The sequence below is a fragment of the Danio rerio genome, chromosome 16 (genome assembly GCF_052040795.2).
Source record: "Danio rerio strain M-AB ecotype USA chromosome 16, GRCz13ab, whole genome shotgun sequence".
NCBI classification, from domain to species: Eukaryota; Metazoa; Chordata; class Actinopteri; order Cypriniformes; family Danionidae; genus Danio; species Danio rerio.
The window spans coordinates 41,653,514-41,676,117 of NC_141036.1; the positions used below are offsets into that span (position 1 = coordinate 41,653,514).

A 22,604-nucleotide genomic window follows, 5' to 3' on the forward strand; every position below is an offset into this window, starting at 1 on the left:
TATGTTACTCATTCTAACTTCTGACACATATAGCTTCATACAAGTATTTAACATAAATAATCAGTGCTTTACATATTCAGTTATTCTACACAATCAGTCACTCAGCCTTCTCCTAGTGTTGCTCCTGTGCAGGCATACTCATCTTACACAGACATATCACTGTATTTTTAACACAGGCCGGCATGTTTGCTGCAAACACTACATACATTTTGAGAAGAGAAAATTAACTGCTTTACACTTAGAAAATACTTCATACAGAGAGAATAAAATCTTCTTCAATCCCTCCTCTTAAGACTTTAGTCTTAATATTATTGTCTTTTAACCCCAAAGTGCAATTTCATAATCCAGTTCTCTTAATTACCTCTATCTAGTGACTGATATTAGCCACATAGCTGTTATCAATTGACTAGATTATGCCACTGTACTTTGACAGAAGTCCAGCCAAACATCTTCCCTTTTACTTTTGATTTGAAGGAAGTAAAAGACTGTACTCTGTTTTTCTCTTAACACATCAAAGACAACAATGTTTTAAGCATAAGTATTCAGTTGGTTCAGTGCTAGCTGCTAGTTTTCACACTCATGTAGAATATACTGAAGTGATATTATATATAGGTACCATGAAAGCAATATGCAAACAAAATCAATATGCAAACGTAAAAAGCATCAAATGTTGATCTTGATCTTTGCTCATCCTTGTTTCTCTTATTCCAAGCTATCAGCATCTTCATTAGACTTTGAAAAGTTGTTAATGGAGATGTGTGGTTGAGAGTCTGAGTTTTGAAATCTGCAGTTGTGCATTCATCATCCCTTGACTTGTGGCACTTCTGTATGTGGTATTCAGGCACATTATCAGAATCATGATAATTTTCTTTGTTTCTTTGTTTTTTTCTTTGTTCTGATAAACTCTTGCTTCCACACGTGGCACTTAGTAGTTTAGAGCTTTGGAATATTCAGGCTCCTCTGTTTCCAGTCAGCTTTCCCTTGCTGGAGTTGTTCCCTTTCGCTCCTTTGAGGCATTGGTACCTCATCAATGGCATCCACTTTGGCAGCTGTTGGATTTGCCCTCATCCAGATATGGTCCTTTCCTCCTGAGCTCTCCAGAGCATCCACAGATAGACTCGATCAGCTGGACCAATTGGACCTTATATCTCTGCTCTCTCACATGGCTCCTTTCTGGTTTCCTGCACAGATATCGCTATGCACATGGCAATTAATTGTTTCTTTATTAAAGTCCCTACTGCATTAGACATCTTTGCAAACCATTCCAAGAGGTTATGTGCAAGGTTATAGGTGAGATTATATGCCAGGTTTTATGCAAAGTTTCATGTGGTTTCTTGCAAGGGTCATGCTGTTTCTTGCAAGGTTTCTTTCAAGGTTTCTTTCAAGGGTCGACCCAATAGCAGTTCATGCGATGTGGTGTTAGATGCTTGTTTCTGTCAGTTTCCATGCCATCACTCACCAATGCACTTGTAAACACATTAATCCCATTAAGTTTATTATTTTCACATATTTCATTGAGGGTTGGTCTTGATGGATCATCTTCATCTCTTTCAGCCATTTCTGGTAACTGAGCATAATACAATTACTCTCTCTTTTGTTTTATTCATAATTTTTCATACTCCTTTAGATGTTTTTATTTATTTATCACTCATTAACTTCATGATTACTTTATGAATGCAAACCCATTATGAACTTATTTCTGAAGGCATTTCAAAATTTAGGAAATACTTCTCTTGTCACAGATGTAATAAATATCCCTGCTTCATAATCTGCTCCTGATGCTACCTCTAATCATCTACTCATCATAGTTTCTCAACTGTGCTTGTTTACAGAATAATTCTCTATCCAGTCAACACTAAAAACAGTCATCATCTCACTGTTTGGAGCAATGGTCTCCACTCAAGTCTTTTAATTGAACTAGAGCTCTGTGAAGCTGTAGATAATTCAATCATCCACATATTGTGACAGTGTCCATACAATGATCTTCTCCCTTATTATAACCCTTTATGCATTCTGGTGTATACAGTATATGCTAGTCATCAAGCTACACGAGTACAAATAAGTTTCTACCCTCCTCTGATAGTTACCTAAAATAAACTCAATAGAAATCAAACCACTTAAAATATTTACCATCCAAAAGGACATACAGATGTTACTACTTCAATGTGTTCCTTGTGCCGCCATTCATACCGCGGCGACGGCGGTACTTGATGCGCCAGCAGCATTTGACCGCTGGGTGGCACTTTAACCACAGATATTCAGCTTTGCCTTTTCACAATGCTAAACAGACTGTTCTGTAGGCGTAGCTTACTGTATGTGATGTGATGTGTTCAATTAAAATATAATTTTAATTTAGTTTTTCTGGTAATAGACATGCTCTTACACTATACTATGCTGTAGAAAAGATACATGGTGAGAAGTCAAAAAGCAAATATAAGAATTAAGTTATTAGCCTTCAGTGCCCGATTAAATTGCGTTGGGGTGAAAATAATGTTTTGATTTCTTTGACTATCATGGCAATGTTATAATCTCAAATCTTAAACGTGCGCATATAAAAAACAGCAAAATAATATAGATTATCCTGCCGGAAGAGCACATCACCTCACAGTTGTGAACTTGCGATCACCTCAACTTACATTTAAATTTTGTTTACCTGGTTTATTGTAAACTTATTAAGTGCAAAGAGGATTCGTTTTGGAAAATAGAATTGAAGAAATGAAAGACAACTAAAATGAAAGCACAAAAATTCAGTACAAATAATTAGTCTTAAATAAATAAATAAATAAATAAATAAATAAAGCAGTCTTTTAGTCTAAATATAGAGAGATGTAGTGTTTGCTGTTTTGATAGAACTAAGACTAGACATGTTCATTTATATTTTTAATTTACGTTTTTATTTACATTTTCGTTGTTGATTATAATTACGATCTCATTTTATGTTTCAATTATAGTACATAATAATAATAAACGAATAATGAAAATAAATGAATAATGAAAATAGGACATAAATTAAGTCTGGCAGGTTTATTTTTAATAATTTAGTTTCAGTTCCGTTTTTTGTTTCAAAACGTCAATGTTCTGCTTTAAAGTATAACTGTTGTTTTGTTTTGTTTTTTTACTTAATGGCTCAGTATGTTTTGTATTTTAATTTCATATTCAGTCACCTTGCATATGCGTGTGAAATATAATGCCGCATAACCGCGGAAAAAGAAGAAAAGGCTGTCAGTTAAAGCTAATTAATCAAAATTAGCTATATTAAAATACAGCATTTATGTTAATACAGGCAGAGTGTGAACAAACTAAGGCTAAGCTATGTGCTTGCCTTTTAATGCATTTAAAAATATTTGCAGCCTTTTTATAGGCTACAGGCAACTGGTGTATAATAATGGTTTTTTTTTTTTTTTTGTATGGTAAAGGACAATGCACATTATGTTATTGATGTAAACTTAGGCTAAAACTTACCATTGATAAACGTGACCTACCTCAAGCAGATCACTTAAAGTGTAATAAAAATAATGTTGCCGCAGGACATAAATGAACTCCCGCAAGTTTATTTTCAATAATTTAGTTTCAGTACTATTAATTTTTTTCTCAAAACGTCAATAGCACCTTCAATAATCTAAACATTAAAGATGGACCGCAAGATGTGTTGAGTGGCTATGTGGTGAAGAACGATGGCAAAGCTAAGTGTGATTATTGTAATAAACTAATAAGTTATAAAGCAGAGTCCCGACCAACAGGACTAAGCATATGCGGTTGGCTCATTCTTCACGAATATAGAATTAAAATTATGGCGCGTTAGGTTCATTGTGCATCCCGCAGGTGCAACCAACAAGGGTTGTGCATTTGAGTTTAACTTTTTGAGCGTTATAAGCAACTCGTTGTTAGTTTTTATTTAAATATATCGAGCCGTAACTAAGCAGCGCATTCTCTCCGCCTCCTCGTTTATAACCAGCTGGACACGCCACTGAAGCAGGAGAGACACTCCGTCGTTCATAATCTTAGCTGATGTGTCGGACTCGAAAGAATAATTCAAAGAGGAATGTTCTTTTAACAGTCCCGATATGTTCAATCTTTTTTTCCCTGTCATTTCTCTTCAGCAAATTATATTTTTAAAGCTGCTTGATTCTTTTAAAACCAAAAGCAGACCCCGGTAATTGGTGTTTTTTCATAAGATACTCCTTTATGAATGTTTTAATTTATGAGTAGTCTTTAATGTGCTTTTTAATAGTTTTATTTTATTCATAGCAGCACCTAAAAAGCGACTAATAACATCAACAAATTAATAAAATAAGTAGCAAATGAGAAATAAATGACAGACAAGTTGATAAAAACAGACATTATCTCTAATTATCAGAATTGCAAGATTAAAACAGCTGAATATAGGCCTAAAATGATCTAGAAAGCAACTACTGCGCGCTGATATTTATTCTTCTTTTTTTCCGAATAACGAACAATTTCAACCGCGGGGAGATACCGACAGCTTGATTTGCAGTATTTTCTAACATGTTAGAAGCGGGCAGCGGACATCAGCTAGCCGTAAAGACGGGCCGGCACAAAAAAAACATGGCTGCCGGTGGAGAAGCGGCTGTGCCCTCAGCAGCTGATTGAGACGGAGCTGCATATCCTAACTGAGTGCACTAAATACTCCGAGATCCGGGAGAAATTCTACCCGATAATCCAACACATACAAAACAATTTTGAGTCCCTGTCGAACAGAACCCATCTTACTGGGGGAGTGTGTGTGCTGCTGTGTGTTCACCCAACAATACCCGCTCCTGTCTCCAACACACAAATACTGGAACTCTTTATGTGGACTTACTTTTGATAATAGGCTACTATTATTACCTTTATCCTGTTTAATGTTATCAAAAATCTATTTTTATTATTATTTTTTTTATTCTATTTTTATTTTTATTAATCTTTTTTTATTATATGTTATTTTCATATTTGTTTTCACTACTGCCCTTTTTGCACTGTCTTGTTTGTGAGACGCGCACTGCTTTGGCAAAACGAATGTACAGTTACTTGTCATGCCAATAAAGCACCTCAAATGTGAAAATAGCCTAGGCAACAAATAACAAATAATAGTCTAATAATAACAAAAAATGCCCTTTTCATTTTCATACAATAGGCCTATGTGTGGGTTTTGACAATATGTGTTTAATTAAGCTATAAAGATCAGATGAAATGCATAGTGAAATATGAAATAAATGTCTCTTTTGCTGAAAATTTAATTAATCTATATATTTATTATTTTAAAAATCAACTCATTTTTGCCCAGAGAAAGAGGCGCGCGGCACTAGCGGACATGGGGTGCTTTTTCAAAAAAAGACGTACAGTAACTTGCAGCTGAACTATGCACAGTTTGGGGAAAAAAGGATATAGTGATGCATGTCCCCCAAAACCCCTAGTTTCTCTGTCGCAGATCCATCATTTGAAGGCAATTCAAATGTACCATCTCTAAAAATAAAAAAGGCCGCTTACGCGGCATTTGTGTTTATTATTACCATATTTTTATTTTATTATTATTAATTTATTCATTCATTCATCATTCATTATTTTTTTTTCGGTTTAGTCCCTTTATTAGTCTGTGATCGCCACAGCGGAATGAACCGTCAACTTATCCAGCATATGTTTTACGCAGTGGATGGCAGGAGGGCCAGCTGGGGCTTCGGGACGGAGTAAAAGGAAAGGCGGAATTTGCCCCGAGTCTGGGAAAGATGGCTTGCCGTAATTACACTAGTTTTTCTATCGCACACATGTGCCAAACACATAAACAAATAAATAAAAAAGGAAAAGAAAACATCTAGACTTATAGGCTGAGGTCTTTTTGCTTATAATCGCCCTTATGTTTCCGTTTTAAATGTAAGGCTGTTGCATAGAATAATACAATTTTAATGTATAAGTGATTTTGCTGCGTCTCCCTTGATGTTTCAATAACGCATAATAATCTACACAAAGACACAGCAGACATAAAGGTTGTGTATGAGAGACCGAGCAAAAGAGCGCTCTCTTCACAGCTCTGTTGATGCTGCTAGCGGCTTCTTTCTTTTTGTTATTTATTTTGCAGATAATACACCATATGAATACAACAGAAAGACATAAAACTTTACAAATTACCTTTTGTAGACTCAAAACAAGTGTCATATCTTGATAAGCCTCAGCCACATTGAAATATAATTTAAAGAATTACATTATCGGATATAATAAAATCGCATTAAATAAATAAACCAATATAAAACAAGCAAAATCAAGCTATAACAGTTTAGGTAGGCCTATATAGCCTACATAAATAAAACCGTTAAAGCCAAATCAAACTTTTATTTTACAAGATATTTTCTTTTAAAAGATTTTAGATATTTTCTAAAAACAATAAACACCAGAGAAGGTTTAGAATATTATTTATAAAGTATTTGGATATGATGATAATAATCAAATTGTGCAAACAGAACATTTTTGGGAACACGTTTCAGGTCTCTCCAGTGCATTTGGGCTGAATGTTTGACTGTGTCTAAATGAGGATGTTATAAAATACATTTTCTACCGAGTTATTAACGGATGCACGATTCCAACAGTCGGGGGACGTTCTGGGGGCTGGGTTTGCGTTACGCGATGCGAGCTATAGACCGACAGTGGAAATGCGACATGATTTCGGTCTCACTGATGCCCATTAACACCTGAAAGACAAGCTTTTGGTTATGAGATGGGGGAAGGGGTATGTCTCCACCCTCAAGTGTTTTCCACAAACATGGTTACACAAAATCCAAAACTCCCGAGGACGGATGGTGTAACCGTAGCAAAACCTATGCGTTTTAAAACCAAACCGCATTAAATATGGGGCCTTATGAAAATGAATGTTTCTATGCACAGCAACTTCTGGACTGAACTACTTGTTATTTAAAATATCTGTATTACGCTCTAGCATTCGCCAAAACGAATTTGTACATAAAAACACCGAACATAGCCTAGCTGAATAGGGTGTTGCCTGCTGAGCCATGACAGCAGCAGACAATTCCGCACGACCATAAAGCCTTCACCCGACAGTTATTTTCTAATATTCACAACGCGAGCCACAACAATAGACATGCCATGCCCATCATCCTTACAGACAACTTCGCTTTAAACTGTATTAAGGTCCCATTTACACTGCACAGCAGTTTTATATAAAACCTTAATGATACATATAACAGGCTACATTTTGATGGTGAAATAACCTTTTAAACGATGGCTTTTTATTTCAGTATTCAAACATTAAATAACGAATGCATCAAGTGAAATAACGAATATGCAAAAACACATGTATATAAATATAAAGGACTATTATAATTAGCAAAATGCTGCTCTATTTATCTTTGTATTTTTATAATTTTATTATTGTTATTTTTAATATTTTGAATTAATTAAAGCTATAGACAAATACTGCTTGACATTTTAGAAAATGTTTTGCGTATACCCAGTACCGAGAACAAACAAACAAAAGCACATGGCTTGTTAATCAATTTAATCAAGCTCTAGCCACGAATAAAATAATAGACTATTATTTTAATATTTTAGACGACGGGTTAGTAATTATACTATAAATGGTTATGTTCAGATCAATGAAATAATAACTTTAATAATTCTGCTTTGCAATTTTTTATTCATTACCAACATCACTAAACCATACATTTGTTTTATAAGTTAACCAAATATTTGCAGAGATTCAGCAGTTTTTTTTCTGACGCGTTTGCCAGTCATGCCAGTCAGTGAAAAAAAAGTAACCGTGGCCCCGTTTGCAGGTATTCAGATTCGATTTTATTAATCTGATTCAACTTTTATTATTTACAGGACATAAAAATGCAATTAAAAGTTTCAAATCAATGTGCATTGTCCTTTACCATGCAAATAAAAAAAAAAAACATTGTTATACACCATAGCCTGTAGCCTATAAAATGGCCGCAAATCTTTTTAAATGCATTAAAAAGCAAGCGCATATTAGCCGTACCTTGAGTTTGTTCACATTCTGCCTGTATTAACATGCATGCTGTATTTTAATATAGCTTATTTCGATGAATTAGCTCTAACTGACAGCTTTTTCTTCTTTTTCAGCGGTTATGCTTGCATTATATTTCACACGCATATGCAAGGTGACTGAAATTGAAATTCAAATACAAAACATACTGAGCCATTAAGTAAAAAAACAAAACAAAACAACAGTTATAGCTACTTTAAAGGAGAACATTGACGTTTTGAAAAAAAAAAAAAAAACTGAACTGAAACTAAATTATTAAAAAATAAACCTGCTAGACTTAATTTATGTCCTGCGGCAAAAAATATTTTTATTATAATCTGCTTAAAATAGGTCAATTTATTTATTTATTTATTTTTTGCTTTTGATGAAGCTGCATTCAACTTAAGCTCAATGTCGGCAATGTCTTTAAATAAATAATATATCTAGGCCTATTTTCATTATTCATTAATTTTCATTATTCGTTTATTATTATCTACAATTGTTGAGACATAAAATGAGATAGTAAACTATATACAACAACGAAAATGTAAGTAAAACAGAAATAAAAACATAAATGAAAAAGTCTTGTCTTAGTCCTGTCAAAATAGCAAACACTGAACATCTCTCTATATTTAGGTTAAAAGACAGCTTTATTCATTTATTTATTTATTTATTTATTTATTTATTTATTTATTTAAGACTACTTATTTGTACTGAATGTTTATGCTTTCATTATAGTTGCAAAAATATCAGAAATTGATCTCGCACGCGCAGGGAAAAAAGGCAATTATGCCACACATGACTTGCATCGCTCTCATGCCAAGTTTTGAGGATAAATTCGCATTTAGATGCTGCTTGAAATAAAATAAAACTATCAAAAAGCACATTAAAGACTTTAATAAAAAATTAAAACATTCATAAAGGAGTATCTTATGGAAAAACACCACGGGCTCTGCTTTCGGTTTTAAAAGAATCAAGCAGCTTTAAAAATATATATAATTTGCTGAAGAGAAATGACACGAAAAAAAAATAAATAAAAAGATTAAACATATCGGGACTGTTAAAAGAAAATTCCTCTTTGATATTCATTCGACTCCGATACATCAGCTAAGATTATGAATGACGGAGTGTCTCTCCTGCTTCAGCAGCGTGTCCCGCTGGTTAAACGATGAGGCGGAGAGAATGCGCTGCTTTGTGAACCTAACGCGCCATTATTTTAATTCTATATTCGTGAAGAATGAGCCAACCGCATATGCTTAGTCCTGTTGGTCGGGACTCTGCTTTATAACTTAGTTTATTACAATAATCACACTTAGCTTTGCCATCGTTCTTCACATGTTGCCACTCGGCACATCTTGCGCTCCATCTTTAAACAAATGTTTACATTATTGAGGTGCTCTCCGGCGGCAAAGTTTCTGGCAGAGTAGCGAATGAAAAAATGTGCTTGCAGAAATTGGATTAAAAATTTAAATTATATAACAAGCATCGTATTCTTTCTAATCCTCGCCCAGTTTTAATACAAGTTGTGTTTTTTATATTTGTGGCTGTGAAGTTTATTAAGAATATATATATATATATATACATATAGCCTACTTTATTTTTTTTATACTTTAAGTGATCTGCTTGAGGTAGGTCACGTTTATCAATGGTAAGTTTTAGCCTAAGTTTACATCAATAACATAATGTGCATTGTCCTTTACCATACAAAAAAAAAGAAAAAAAAAACATTATTATACATAGTTGCCTGTAGCCTATAAAAAGGCCGCAAATGCATTAAAAGGCAAGCGCATATCTTAGCCTTGAGTTTGTTCACACTCTGCCAGTATTAACATAAATGCTGTATTTTAATATAGCTAATTTTGATGAATTAGCTCTAACCTTTGACAGCTTTTTCTTCTTTTTCCGCGGTTATGCGGCATTATATTTCACACACATATGCAAGGTGACTGAATATGAAGTTAAAATACAAAACATACTGAGCCATAAGTAAAAAAAAAAAAAAAAAAAACCAAAACAACAGTTATAGCTACTTTACAGGAGAACATTGACGTTTTGAAAAAAAAAAGCAAAAAAAAAAAAACTGAACAGAACTGAAACTAAATTATTAAAAATAAAATAATATATAAATATATATAATATATAAAAATATTTTTATTATACTTTTAGTGATCTGCTTAAGGTAGGTCAATTTATTTTTCTCAGTGTTTCACGTACTGTACGGCAATGTCTTTAAATAAATAATTTATTTAGGCCTATTTTCATTATTCATTTATTTTCATTATTCGTTTATTATTCGTTTATGTACAATTGTTGAGACATAAATGAGATAGTAAAATATAATCAACAACGAAAATGGAAATAAAAACAGAAATAAAACATAAATGAAAATGTCTTGTCTTAGTCCTATCAAAATAGCAAACACTGAACATCTTTCTATATTTAGGCTGCTTTATTTATTTATTTATTTATTTATTTATTTAAGACTACTTATTTGTACTAAATGTTTGTGCTTTCATTTTAGTTGTCTTTTACTTCTTCAATTCTATTTTCCAAAACGAATCCTCTTTGCACTTAAAAAGTTTACAATAAAGCGTGTTAACAAATTTTAAATGATTAATGAAGGAATTATAATGCTTTGACTTATTGTTTAATATCATTTACAAGCACAGTAGCTGTATGGGCTATTTCTGTCCGTTCGCATCCCGTCCCTTTGCGCCCCCTGGCGGCTCATTCACAAACTGCGGTCATACACTAAAAACAGAGCGGCACCTATTTCAAACGGCGGCGGTACAAGCCGCGGCGTTAATAGCCACTTTGAACTCTCACCTACTGTATCTTCACATACAATATAAACTTCAGCTGGAAAATCTTCTCCTATTGATTTTCTTAAATCATAACCTAAACATAATCTTGTTTTGTCTTCATATGTAATTATTGCCTTTAGATTCCATCAAAAATTATTAGTCATTTATACATTTATTACTACTTTAAATTTAAATAGAAATGTCTAGGACAGATTGTATATTACAGTCAATGTTTCTATTAATGCTCCTATTTTTACACAAACTTTTCAATAGTGTTTAATACCTATTTCTGCATCTAGTGTTTTTTCTTTCTGGGCAGATCTACATCTGATTTAATTTGAACCCTCACTGTGCTGGCTGATTTCATCTGCATCTCAGTCCTGTAATGACAATCATTTAGTTGGAATTTGACACTTCTTTCCTTTACTAATTTATTTTCTGATATATATATATTAATTTCTTTTTTATCTTTGAGTTATTTTCTTTTGGCTCATAATTATTTCCTAAGGCACTCCCATTAAACTAGTTGTTTATACAATTTTGATGCACTTTTTTATCAGCTGGCTAAAACTTACTGTATGCTTTGTAAATTTCTCTCTGTTTTAATTATTATTCCTTAATTTTTTTTCTAATTATTTTTCACATATGTTTTCATGTAAAATATTATCTTTTTCTTAAACACTGTTCTCTTTCAATTTTTCTCATAGCAATTTAGAACTGTTACTTTCTGACCTTATGTCCTATGAATTTATTTCAAATTGTTATTTCAATCTTTCCTTTAACTATAAATCATTTTTCTAGATTTGAATTTTTCCAGTTTTCACTATCCAATATTGATTTAGGCCATTCACAATACAATTATGTTAAGATTTTCCTTTACTTGATTTGAACTTAAATACTTAGTTCCATTCTTATTTATTCTCCAAATTATGTATTGCCTTAGCAAAAGCTTTTTCTTTAGTCACCACCCTGCATTGTAATTTATCCTTCTATGTTTAAGGAACTTTTATTAAGCCTACTGAAACTTAAACTCAAATTATTTACCATTCATCATAATATATAATTTCATCATTTAAAGTTTCACCTTAAAATTACCTTATAACACTTTTTTTTTTTTTTTTTTTACAAATTTGCATGATAATAATTTCTCTAAAATTGACAGGAGTCTGATTTGATACAAGAATGGGTAGCTAAACTTTTGTTCTTAATTTTCCTTCTGTAATGCTTGAACGTAATTTGGACTAGGAGCTACTTTGAGATGGACTGTCAGGCTATCCCCCCTCGCAACCTGAGACAACTAGCTCCAGATTGGTGCAACAGTCTTTTCTATGTTGTCCTGAACTTCCTTCATATCAGGGCACAGTGTTTCCCCCTCTCTCTTTGGGCTGGCTTCTTTCTTTGACTCAGCTGATGTAAAGTTCTGGTGGAGAGTTTTTTCTTTTTGATCAGTTCATCAGTCTCTTGTTAGTGTCTCTTTTGAATGTCTCTGAACAAATGTAGCTTTTTCAGTCCTCAGTAAATCCTGGGCAAAAAGTTCATGTCAAAAGTGTCCACAGCCATTTTGCTTTGTGTTTTTTCACACACCTTTCCATTTGCCAGTATACTCAGAGATGTCTGGTAGGTACGAGACTACAGTCCCCCAAAGTTCATCCATACGTCCTCTTAATTAATATATATAGAATTTAGCTCATGACTTAATAAATTATTTTTTTTCCCATTTTTTCCTTCATCAAATAAAGACTCCTTTTATCCAATTTTTTTTAATTAATTAATTTATTTATCTATTTTTGTTTGCTGTTTAACAACTTATTTTTTCTAATTCTCAATCATTTTTATCATATGTAAATATGCTTAATTTTCTATTTGTTAAATGTTCTTATAATTAATTTCTTTGGCTTTAGATTGTGCTTCACTTATTTTTCCTAATCTTATTCTAGTTTTTCCTCACTAGTTACATTACATCTTACACTATTTTAATTTCTCTAACATTTCCATACCTGTTTTAATTCAACAGTACTATATGGTGGCCTAATGTCTAATATACCTGTTCAAAATCCTTACTGCAATAGCTTCAAGTTCATAGTACTATTTTACCTCTACATGTTTGTTTACTTTAAGCATTTTTCCTATCTGAAATGCAATTTTTAATTCTCAATTACCTTTTAAGTACATAAAATATGAACTATATAATTTTTGAACTCACTATTATGTTCTTTCATTTCTCCTCAGTGTCTATGCTTTACATCTGACTCGCTGCTTTTACTACAAATAGCTGTTGTCTCAGATGACAGCCTGTAGCTGACTTTAAAACAAATGACAACAGTCAACTTACTCCACAACAATTTTTTTCATTGCACTTAAACATAATTTTATCTTTTAAAGCCAAATCTTAGTTTCTTTTAAATGTTACTGTTTTTTTTCTAATTTTTATTTTATCTGTTTATATATATATATATATATATATATATATATATATATATATATATATATATATATATATATATATATATATATATATATATATATATATATATATATATATATATATATATATATATATATTAAACATCTTCTCTTTTTATTCTATTAAACAAAGTTTGGACTTCTATTTTCTCCATTTTCCTATGCTTCTTTTCCCTTTTTAAAAATTAGCATTTTTGTCTCTTAGATTTTCCTAATTCATTTTTCTTTAAACTTATTTTCCTTAAACATTTGATCATTAACTCTTCAATTAATCCATATTTATTAAAGTTTTCTCTTCTAATTCTTTATTTACTCAAATCATCAACTTATCTATTTTTATTCATACTGATTTAGTAAATTTATTTCCTGATCAATATAACTATTAATCTCCATATGTAGTTATTTCCATGCTTCAATTTTTGAATTTCTTAATATTTATTAGTCTAACTTCCAGTTGCATTTTTATTAACACTTTTTATTTATTAAATCTTATTCTATCATTAATATTTTCTTATTTCATTTATCTTATTCATTACTTTATAATATTTCTATTTATTTAATACCTTATAATATATCTTTACTCTTTAGCTTCTATCTGTCCTGTGAAACTTTTGTTCTTAAAATAGACAGATTCTTACCACTCCTGAAGCAGACCTTCTTCCAGACTGTCGACATGTCAGGAATTTCAGTCCCCTCTCTGCCTATAGTTCATACTTAAAAACACTTCAAACACACAGAGATTATTCAGAAAAATGTTTAACTATATTCTTCTTTTTAGTCTGTGTCTTTCAAATGCAATATGATCTCAATTAACTTTATTAGGCTTAAACCTCCTCTGTATCACAATCTCTTCCCTAAACTGCATCACTCTCTATCTTATTGTTCTTAAATCACACAACATATGCAATCCTTCTTTTATATTATAATATAAAACGATAATTCTTTTAAACTCACTCTTATTGCAAACATACTTTTAAGCACAATCATACTTCTCACTCAGTCTAACTCATCTCTTACACTGTGTAACCTGAACCTCACCTCTATTCTAGTCTCTCTAGATCAAAGTTGAAGGCTTCTAAGCACCCCAGCAACATAGACAAATACACAACTACTTACAATTACATAAATACACCTCACTCCTCTTGAGTGACCTGTCCGAGCAGCCTCTAACCTTAGAGCTATAACCACAGAATTCTCCACTACACTCCTCTTGAGTGACCTGTTACTTCTGCTCCCGTCTTTACTGTTCTTCAGTAAAAATAGCATTTCACAGGATTTGTGCCTTTTTTCCCCCAGCCTCCTGAATAATAATATTTATCATTATTAAAACAGAACGGGTACTCCGAGGTCTTTGCGCGCTTCTCTCTATACCTTAATCTGTTTTAACTTATTAACTGTCACCACACTTTAAGAACTTCCTCTTAAAACTTAAAAATGCTCTATGCATATTCTTCATAATATTAAAAAATTTCCCAAACATGAGTAACAGTTACTAGTTAACGTTTATCCTATCCGTCAAGGCCCTCTTAGGAAAACACAGATCATTTGCATGCAAATTGTTATTTTCTCCTGGTATTCAAAACCCCTTTGTTTTCCTTTTATCTTTACTTTTACTTTTTTAGTTTTACTTGTAGTTCGTTATAGCTGGAGAAACAGTTCAAGTGACTTTTTTACCGTTACAAGCAGGTCCTTGGTAGAAAAAACACAAACGTATAAGCTTAAAATTGCTTACCGTTTTTTATCGTGGCCACATATTTGTGTTTTTCCTCCAAGCCCCAGCATGTCCAGTGTCACCCGTTCGTCTCTGTCCAGCCCCACGTTGGGCGCCATTTGTGGTAAATATTGACTTCTCATTAATTACAAATTATCAGACCAGAGGTTTTGAATATCAGAAAATAGACTTTCTTCTCCATAATAAAGCCGAGAAAGAGCAGAGCAGACCCCAGAGCATTCTGAAGTCTCTCCTGGACACCTTCCAAAGTCTCTCCTGCACCTTCTAAAATTTCAGTGTGTTTGTTACAATTTTTATACAGGATTATTTGACACACCCCTAAGTCTCTTTTTAACTCTTGACCATTTTTGAATAGGTTTTTAGTCTAAGGGGTCCTGCTATTCTTGGCTCTCAGCCCACTAGCTCATGTCAACAGAGATGTTACAGGTCTATGTCAGCAAAGTATAGATGCAACTTATGCAAAGGAACTAAGTGTTTACATACATTGTCATGATAGGATAATAACTTGATAATATGTTACTCATTCTAACTTCTGACACATATAGCTTCATACAAGTATTTAACATAAATAATCAGTGCTTTACATATTCAGTTATTCTACACAATCAGTCACTCAGCCTTCTCCTAGTGTTGCTCCTGTGCAGGCATACTCATCTTACACAGACATATCACTGTATTTTTAACACAGGCTGGCATGTTTGCTGCAAACACTACATACATTTTGAGAAGAGAAAATTAACTGCTTTACACTTAGAAAATACTTCATACAGAGAGAATAGAAATCTTCTTCAGTGTGACCTAGTTTTTTATTGAATATAGACTCCGACTGAGCAGATAGAACAGGCACTTAGCAGGTAACCGAAATGACATCTCTGATGAAGACAGTGCATCTGCAACAACAGCACTAGTAAGAAAATATAAAGAAATCCTATTTTTTCCTATTTAATTTTATTTAATTCAGAAGAAAATTAACTTGTTTGAATTTATTTTTTATATAGTTTTATATTTGTCTTTATTTCTTTACTCATTTGTTAATAGAAGATTCCAAAGCTTTCTGCCTTGAGGAGCTGTTTGCTGTGGAGGACATGGCAATTGAAGCAAGAATGCAGACCAGCGTCAGCAGCACTACAGAGGAGATATAGAGATAATAAATAAGTACAGACTGCTTCCGTCTACACTGTCCTCAGTAAGTCCAGTAACCTGGTGGTGGGACATAAATGACACTCTGCCAATGCTTTCAGAATTGGCATCAAGGTATCTTTGCATGCAAGCATCATCCACAACCTCAGAGCGTACATTTTCCACTGCTGGGGACATTATCAGCCAGGAGCGGGCTTGTCTGTCTCCTGAAAAAGCAGACATGCTCATTTTTCTGAAGAAAACTGTTGAGTAATTTCAGTTGATCCTAAAAGATTAGTTCACCAAAAAATGAAAATTCTGTCATTAATTACCCTAATGTTGTTCCAAACCCATAAGATCTTTGTTTATCTTCAGAACACAAATAAAGATCATTTGGACTTAATCCAAGAGCTTTCTGATCCTCCCATAGATTTACTGGATAAGCATTTATCAATGCCCCGAAAGGAACCAAAAACATAATGTGGCGAGTAGGGTTGGGCATCGTTTGGGTTTTTTCGATACCGGTGCCTAATCGATACTTTTAAAACGATACCGGTGCCAAAACGGTGCCTGAATCGATACTTTTTAGCCCCAAAATGATGGTGGATGACTCTACAAAATAATTTTATTTGACAAAATATTTTTAAAAATAATTTTAACAGAACAATATGATTACAGTTTAAAGTAAACATAAATTCATACTGTATTACATTAATACATTTCCTTTGATCATTTGTTGGTGAGCATGAATTTAAGATTTGCATTATGAAATTACATTAGCTTACTATTAACCTGTGGGGGCGGGCAGGGGCCACGTACTTTTAGGAGCACATTTTAACATATATATCACAAAATACTTAACATTATTCATAGTCATTTTTGTTCATGCATCACTCTGCAGTCTTCATAAACAAGATAATTAAATAACTTAAACTCAAAATAATCTTCCTTGTTTATTTATTTGACAAGTAACGTTATACGGGTGTTGGAGAACACATTTCTAGCATTCAAGTACATCAAGGCACATTGCTGCACCTGTAAACTTTAACAGGCCTACAGCTGAAGTCGATTTATTTTGCCCTCCCATTCATTTACAATAATGTTTCTGAAAGTGTTTACACTGTTTCCTAAAAAATAATTATTCTGGAGTAATAATAAGTGCTATTTTTTATTGTTTATTTCGTGCATTAATAATGACCTAAACACATTGAATGACAGTAAAAAGTAGCAATTTTACTCAATAAATGCGTTAAAAATATCAACTGATTTATATATAGTCATTCAAATGAACTTAAAACGATAAAAAACTGCAACAAACATTTATTTAGGCCCGAACTACAAAACCAAATGTAAAACAATTTTAGTATCAGTTTTGCTTAAGTTGCACGCTAGTGTTGCAGGAGAGGGGAGTGGTCGATTTAAGACTAGCTATTTACGGGAGTTGTAGTCCATAGCGAAGTGTATTGTGGGTAGTGTAGTTCGACACGCATGCTGGATGATGTGAGCTCGCTGTGTGCTGTGCTGTGCTGCTGAAACTGAGGAAGAAAGTTTTACTCGGCTTTGTTTTATGTTCACTCAAGTTATTCCACCCGAGAGCTGTTCATAACTAGATAGAATAGACATAGAGATAGATTGATCTCTGCAGCAGCTGCCGGAGAGCTGCGCGCTGCAGACGCAGCTGGTGTGAAAGGCAAACGGCTGTGTGCTGCTTCTGCTCTCCGTACGCGCTGCTCATGCGCTACTTTCGCTTGTGGTGTGAAACAGGCGTAACGTCCTTGCTGCAGCACCAAAATTAGGCACTGAAATTCATACGCTGATTTAATAATGGTACGTATCGGTTACCTAGCAGGTTTCGGTACCCAATCCTAGTGGCGAGTATGCTGATGCCACGTCGCCTTGGTCCCGGATTCACCCCAGCTGTCACTTAATCAGCACGGATCGATCCCAGCTGGAGCTCATCAGCAGACACTCGTATAAGCCATCCCCAAACACAAGGAAGACGAGCTTCATTTCACTCAATAGCCGCATTTCCACTATCGGGCCAGTGCGAGCCAGGGCTTTAATCGGGCCGGGCCGGGCCGGGCCAATAGCCCGGGAGGTTGAGAAATGAGACCGAAATCATGTCGCGTTTCCACTGTCGGGCTAGTAGCTCATGTCGTAAATATTGACTTCTCATCAATTACAAATTATCAGACCAGAGGTTTTGAATATCAGAAAATAGACTTTATTCTCCATAATAAAGCCGAGAAAGAGCAGAGCAGACCCCAGAGCATTCTGAAGTCTCTGTGTTGCTCCTGTGCAGGCATACTCATCTTACACAGACATATCACTGTATTTTTAACACAGGCTGGCATGTTTGCTGCAAACACTACATACATTTTGTGAAGAGAAAATTAACTGCTTTACACTTAGAAAATACTTCATACAGAGAGAATAAAATCTTCTTCAATCCCTCCTCTTAAGACTTTAGTCTTAATATTATTGTCTTTTAACCCCAAAGTGCAATTTCATAATCCAGTTCTCTTAATTACCTCTATCTAGTGTCTGAAATTAGCCACATAGCTGTTATCAATTGACTAGATTATGCCACTGTACTTTGACAGAAGTCCAGCCAAACATCTCCCCTTTCTCTTTTGATTTGAAGGAAGTAAAAGACTGTACTCTCTTTTTCTCTTAACACATCAAAGACAACAATGTTTTAAGCATAAGTATTCAGTTGGTTCAGTGCTAGCTGCTAGTGTTCACACTCATGTAGAATATACTGAAGTGATATTATATATAGGTACCATGAAAGCAATATGCAAACAAAATCAATATGCAAACGTAAAAAGCATCAAATGTTGATCTTGATCTTTCCTCATCCTTGTTTCTCTTCTTCTGAGCTATCAGCATCTTCACTTGACTTTAATAGATGTTAATGGAGATGTGTGGTTGAGAGTCTGAGTTCTGGAATCTGCAGTTGTGCATTCATCATCCCTTGATTTGTGACACTTCTGTATGTGGTATTCAGGCACATTATTAGAATCACTCTTTTCTTTGCTCTGATAAACTCTTGCTTCCACACGTGGCACTTAGTAGTTAAGAGCTTTGGAATATTCAGGCTCCTCTGTTTCCAGTCAGCTTTCCTTTGCTGGAGTTGTTCCCTTTCGCTCCTTTGAGGCATTGGTAACTCATCAATGGCATCCCCTTTGGCAGCTGTTGGATTTGCCCTCATCCAGATATGGTCCTTTCCTCCTGAGCTCTCCAGAGCATCCACAGATAGACTCGATCAGCTGGACCAATTGGACCTTATATCTCTGCTCTCTCACATGGCTCCTTTCTGGTTTCCTGCACAGATATCGCTTTGCACATGGCAATTATTTGTTTCTTCATAAAAGTCCCTACTGCATTAGACATCTTTGCAAACCATTCCAAGAGGTTATGTGCATGGTTATATGTGAGATTATATGCCAGGTTTTATGCAAAGTTTCATGTGGTTTCTTGCAAGGGTCATGCGGTTTCTTGCAAGGTTTCTTTCAAGGGTCGACCCAATAGCAGTTCATGCGATGCGGTGTTAGATGCTTGTTTCTGTCAGTTTCCATGCCATCACTCACCAATGCACTTGTAAACACATTAATCCCATTAAGTTTATTATTTTCAAATATTTCATTGAGCGTTGGTCTTGATGGATCATCTTCACCTCTTTCAGCCATTTCTGGTAACTGAGCATAATACAATTATTCTCTCTTTTGCTTTATTCATAATTTTTCATACTTCTTTAGATGTTTTTATTTATTGATCATTCATTAACTTCATGAATGCAAACCCATTATGAACTTATTTCTGAAGGCATTTCGAAATTTAGGAAATACTTCTCTTGTCACAGATGTAATAACTGTTCCTGCTTCATAATTTGCTTCTAGTATTACTCCAATCATCTACTCATCATAGTTTCTTAACAGTGCTTGTTTACAGAATAATTCTCTATCTAGTCAACACCAAAAACAGTCATCATCTCACTGTTTGGAGCAATGGTCTCCACTCAAGTCTTTTAATTAAACTAGAGCTCTGTGAAGCTGTAGATAATTCAATCATCCACATATTGTGACAGTGTCCATACTATGATCTTCTCCCTTATTATAACCCTTTATGCATTCTGGTGTATACAGTATATGCTATTCACCAAGCTACACGAGTACAAATAAGTTTCTACCCTCCTCTGGTAGTTACCTAAAATAAACTCAATAGAAACCAAACCACTTAAAATATTTACCATCCAAAAGAACATATCTTTACATACAATATTAACTTCAGCTGGAAAATCTTTTCTTATTGATTTTCTTAAATCATAACCTAAACATTAAGCGTCTTTTATCTGTCTTGATTAACCATTTATTTTAACTATCAAATTAACTTCAATTAAATATTATTAGTTACTTATAATTTATTACTACTTTAAATTTAAATAGAAATGTCTAGGACAGATTGCATATTACATTATCTAGATGTTTCTATTAGTGCTCCTATTTTTACACAAACTTTTCAATAGTGTTTGATACCTATTTCAGCATTTAGTGGTTTTCTTTATGGGCAAATCTACATCTGATTTAATTTTAACCCTGACTATGCTGGCTGATTTTATCTGCATCTCAGTCCTGTAATGACAATCATTTAGTTGGAATTTGACACTTCTTTCTTTTACTAATCAATTTTCAGAGCTATATATTAATTCCTTTTTCGTCCTAATTTATGGTACTGTCTTTTGGCTAACATTTATTTCTTAAGGCATTCTCATTAAACTAGTTGTTCATACAATTTTGATGCACTTTTTTATCAGCTGACTAAAACTTACTGTATGTTTTGTAAATTTCTCTTTGCTCTGTTTTAACTATTATTCCTTAATATTTTTTTTCAAATTATTTTTCACATATGTTTTCATGTGAAACAATATCTTTTTCTTAAACACTTTTCTCTTTCAATTTTTCTTATAGTAATTTAGAACTGTTACTTTTTGACCTTATCATGTCCTATGAATTCATTAAAATTGTTGTTTCAATCTTCTCTTTAACTATAAATAATTTTTCTAGATTTGAATTTTTCCAGTTTTCAATATCCAATCTTGATTTAGGTCATTCACAATAATATTATGCTTAGATATTATTGCCTTATCAAAAGCTTTTTCTTTTTCTTTAGTTAGTCTGCTGCATTGTAATTTATCATTCTATGTTTAAGGAACTTTTTGATTAAACCAATTGAAACTTAAACCTAAATTATTTAACATTCATCATAATATATTATTTAACAATACACATTTAAAGTTTCATCTTAAAATGTAGCTTTTTCAGTCCTCAGTAAAACCTGAGTATGCAGTGCCTGCATCACTGCTGTAGCATGTCACAAGTGTCAACAGCCATTTTGCTCATTGTGTTTTTCAAACACCTTTCCATTTGCCAGTGTACTCAGAGATGTCTGGTAGGTACAAGACTACAGTCCCCCAAAGTTCATCCCTATGTCTTCTTAATTAATATATATAGAATTTAGCTCATGACTTAATAAAATATATATATATATTTTTTTTTTTTCCATTTTTTCATTCATCAAATAAAGACTCCTTTTGTAGTTTAACAACTTATTTTCTCTAATTATTTTTCATTCTCAATCATTTTTATCATATGTAAATATGCTTAATTTTCTATTTGTTAAATGTTCTTATAATTAATTTCTTTGGCTTCAGATTGTGCTTCACTTATTTTTCCTAATCTTATTCTAGTGTTTCCTCACTAGTTACATTACATCTTACACTATTTTAATTTCTCTAACATTTCCATACCTGTTTTAATTCAACAGTACTATATGGTGGCCTAATGTCTAATATACCTGTTCAAAATCCTTACTGCAATAGCTTCAAGTTCATAGTACTATTTTACCTCTACATGTTTGTTTACTTTAAGCATTTTTCCTATCTGAAATGCAATTTTTAATTCTCAATTACCTTTTAAGTACATAAAATATTAACTATATAATTTTTGAACTCACTATTATGTTCTTTCATTTCTCCTCAGTGTCTATGCTTTACATCTGACTCACTGCTTTTACTACAAATAGCTGTTGGCTCAGATGACAGCCTGTAGCTGACTTTAAAACAGATGACAACAGTCAACTTACTCCACAACAATTTTTTATTGCACTTAAACATAATTTTATCTTTTAAAGCCAAATCTTGTTTTCTTCAAAATGTTGCTGTTTTTTCTAATTTTTATCTTATATTACTTTATAATATATATTTTTAAACATCTTCTCTTTTAATTCTATTAAACAATGTTTGGACTTCTTTTTTCTCCATTTTCCTATGCTTCTTTTCCTTTTCAAAAATTAGCATTTTTGTCTCTTAGATTTTCCTAATTCATTTTTTTAAGCTTATTTTCCTTAAACATTTGATCATTAACTCTTCAATTAATCAATATTCATTAAAGTTTTTTCTTCTAATTCTTTATTTACTCAAATTATTAACTTA

The 22,604-nt window shown here is 33.1% G+C and overlaps 1 protein-coding gene across 6 annotated transcripts in view; it reads left to right on the forward strand.

The window, feature by feature from the left end:
* The window catches only part of LOC141375054 (uncharacterized), a 32,939-nt gene that overhangs the window by 5,730 nt on the left and 4,605 nt on the right, over positions 1 to 22,604 (forward strand). For 2 of the 6 annotated variants that reach the window (XM_087287511.1, XM_087287509.1), the window contains 2 exons: positions 15,812 to 15,899; positions 16,031 to 16,178. The exons of 3 other annotated variants lie outside the window; for them this stretch is intronic. The gene's annotated coding sequence lies outside the window, so the exon portion shown is untranslated. Of the gene's footprint in view, positions 1 to 15,811; positions 15,900 to 16,030; positions 17,048 to 22,604 lie in introns of those variants that run through there. One more of the 6 variants, XM_087287510.1, reaches the window with a different exon arrangement.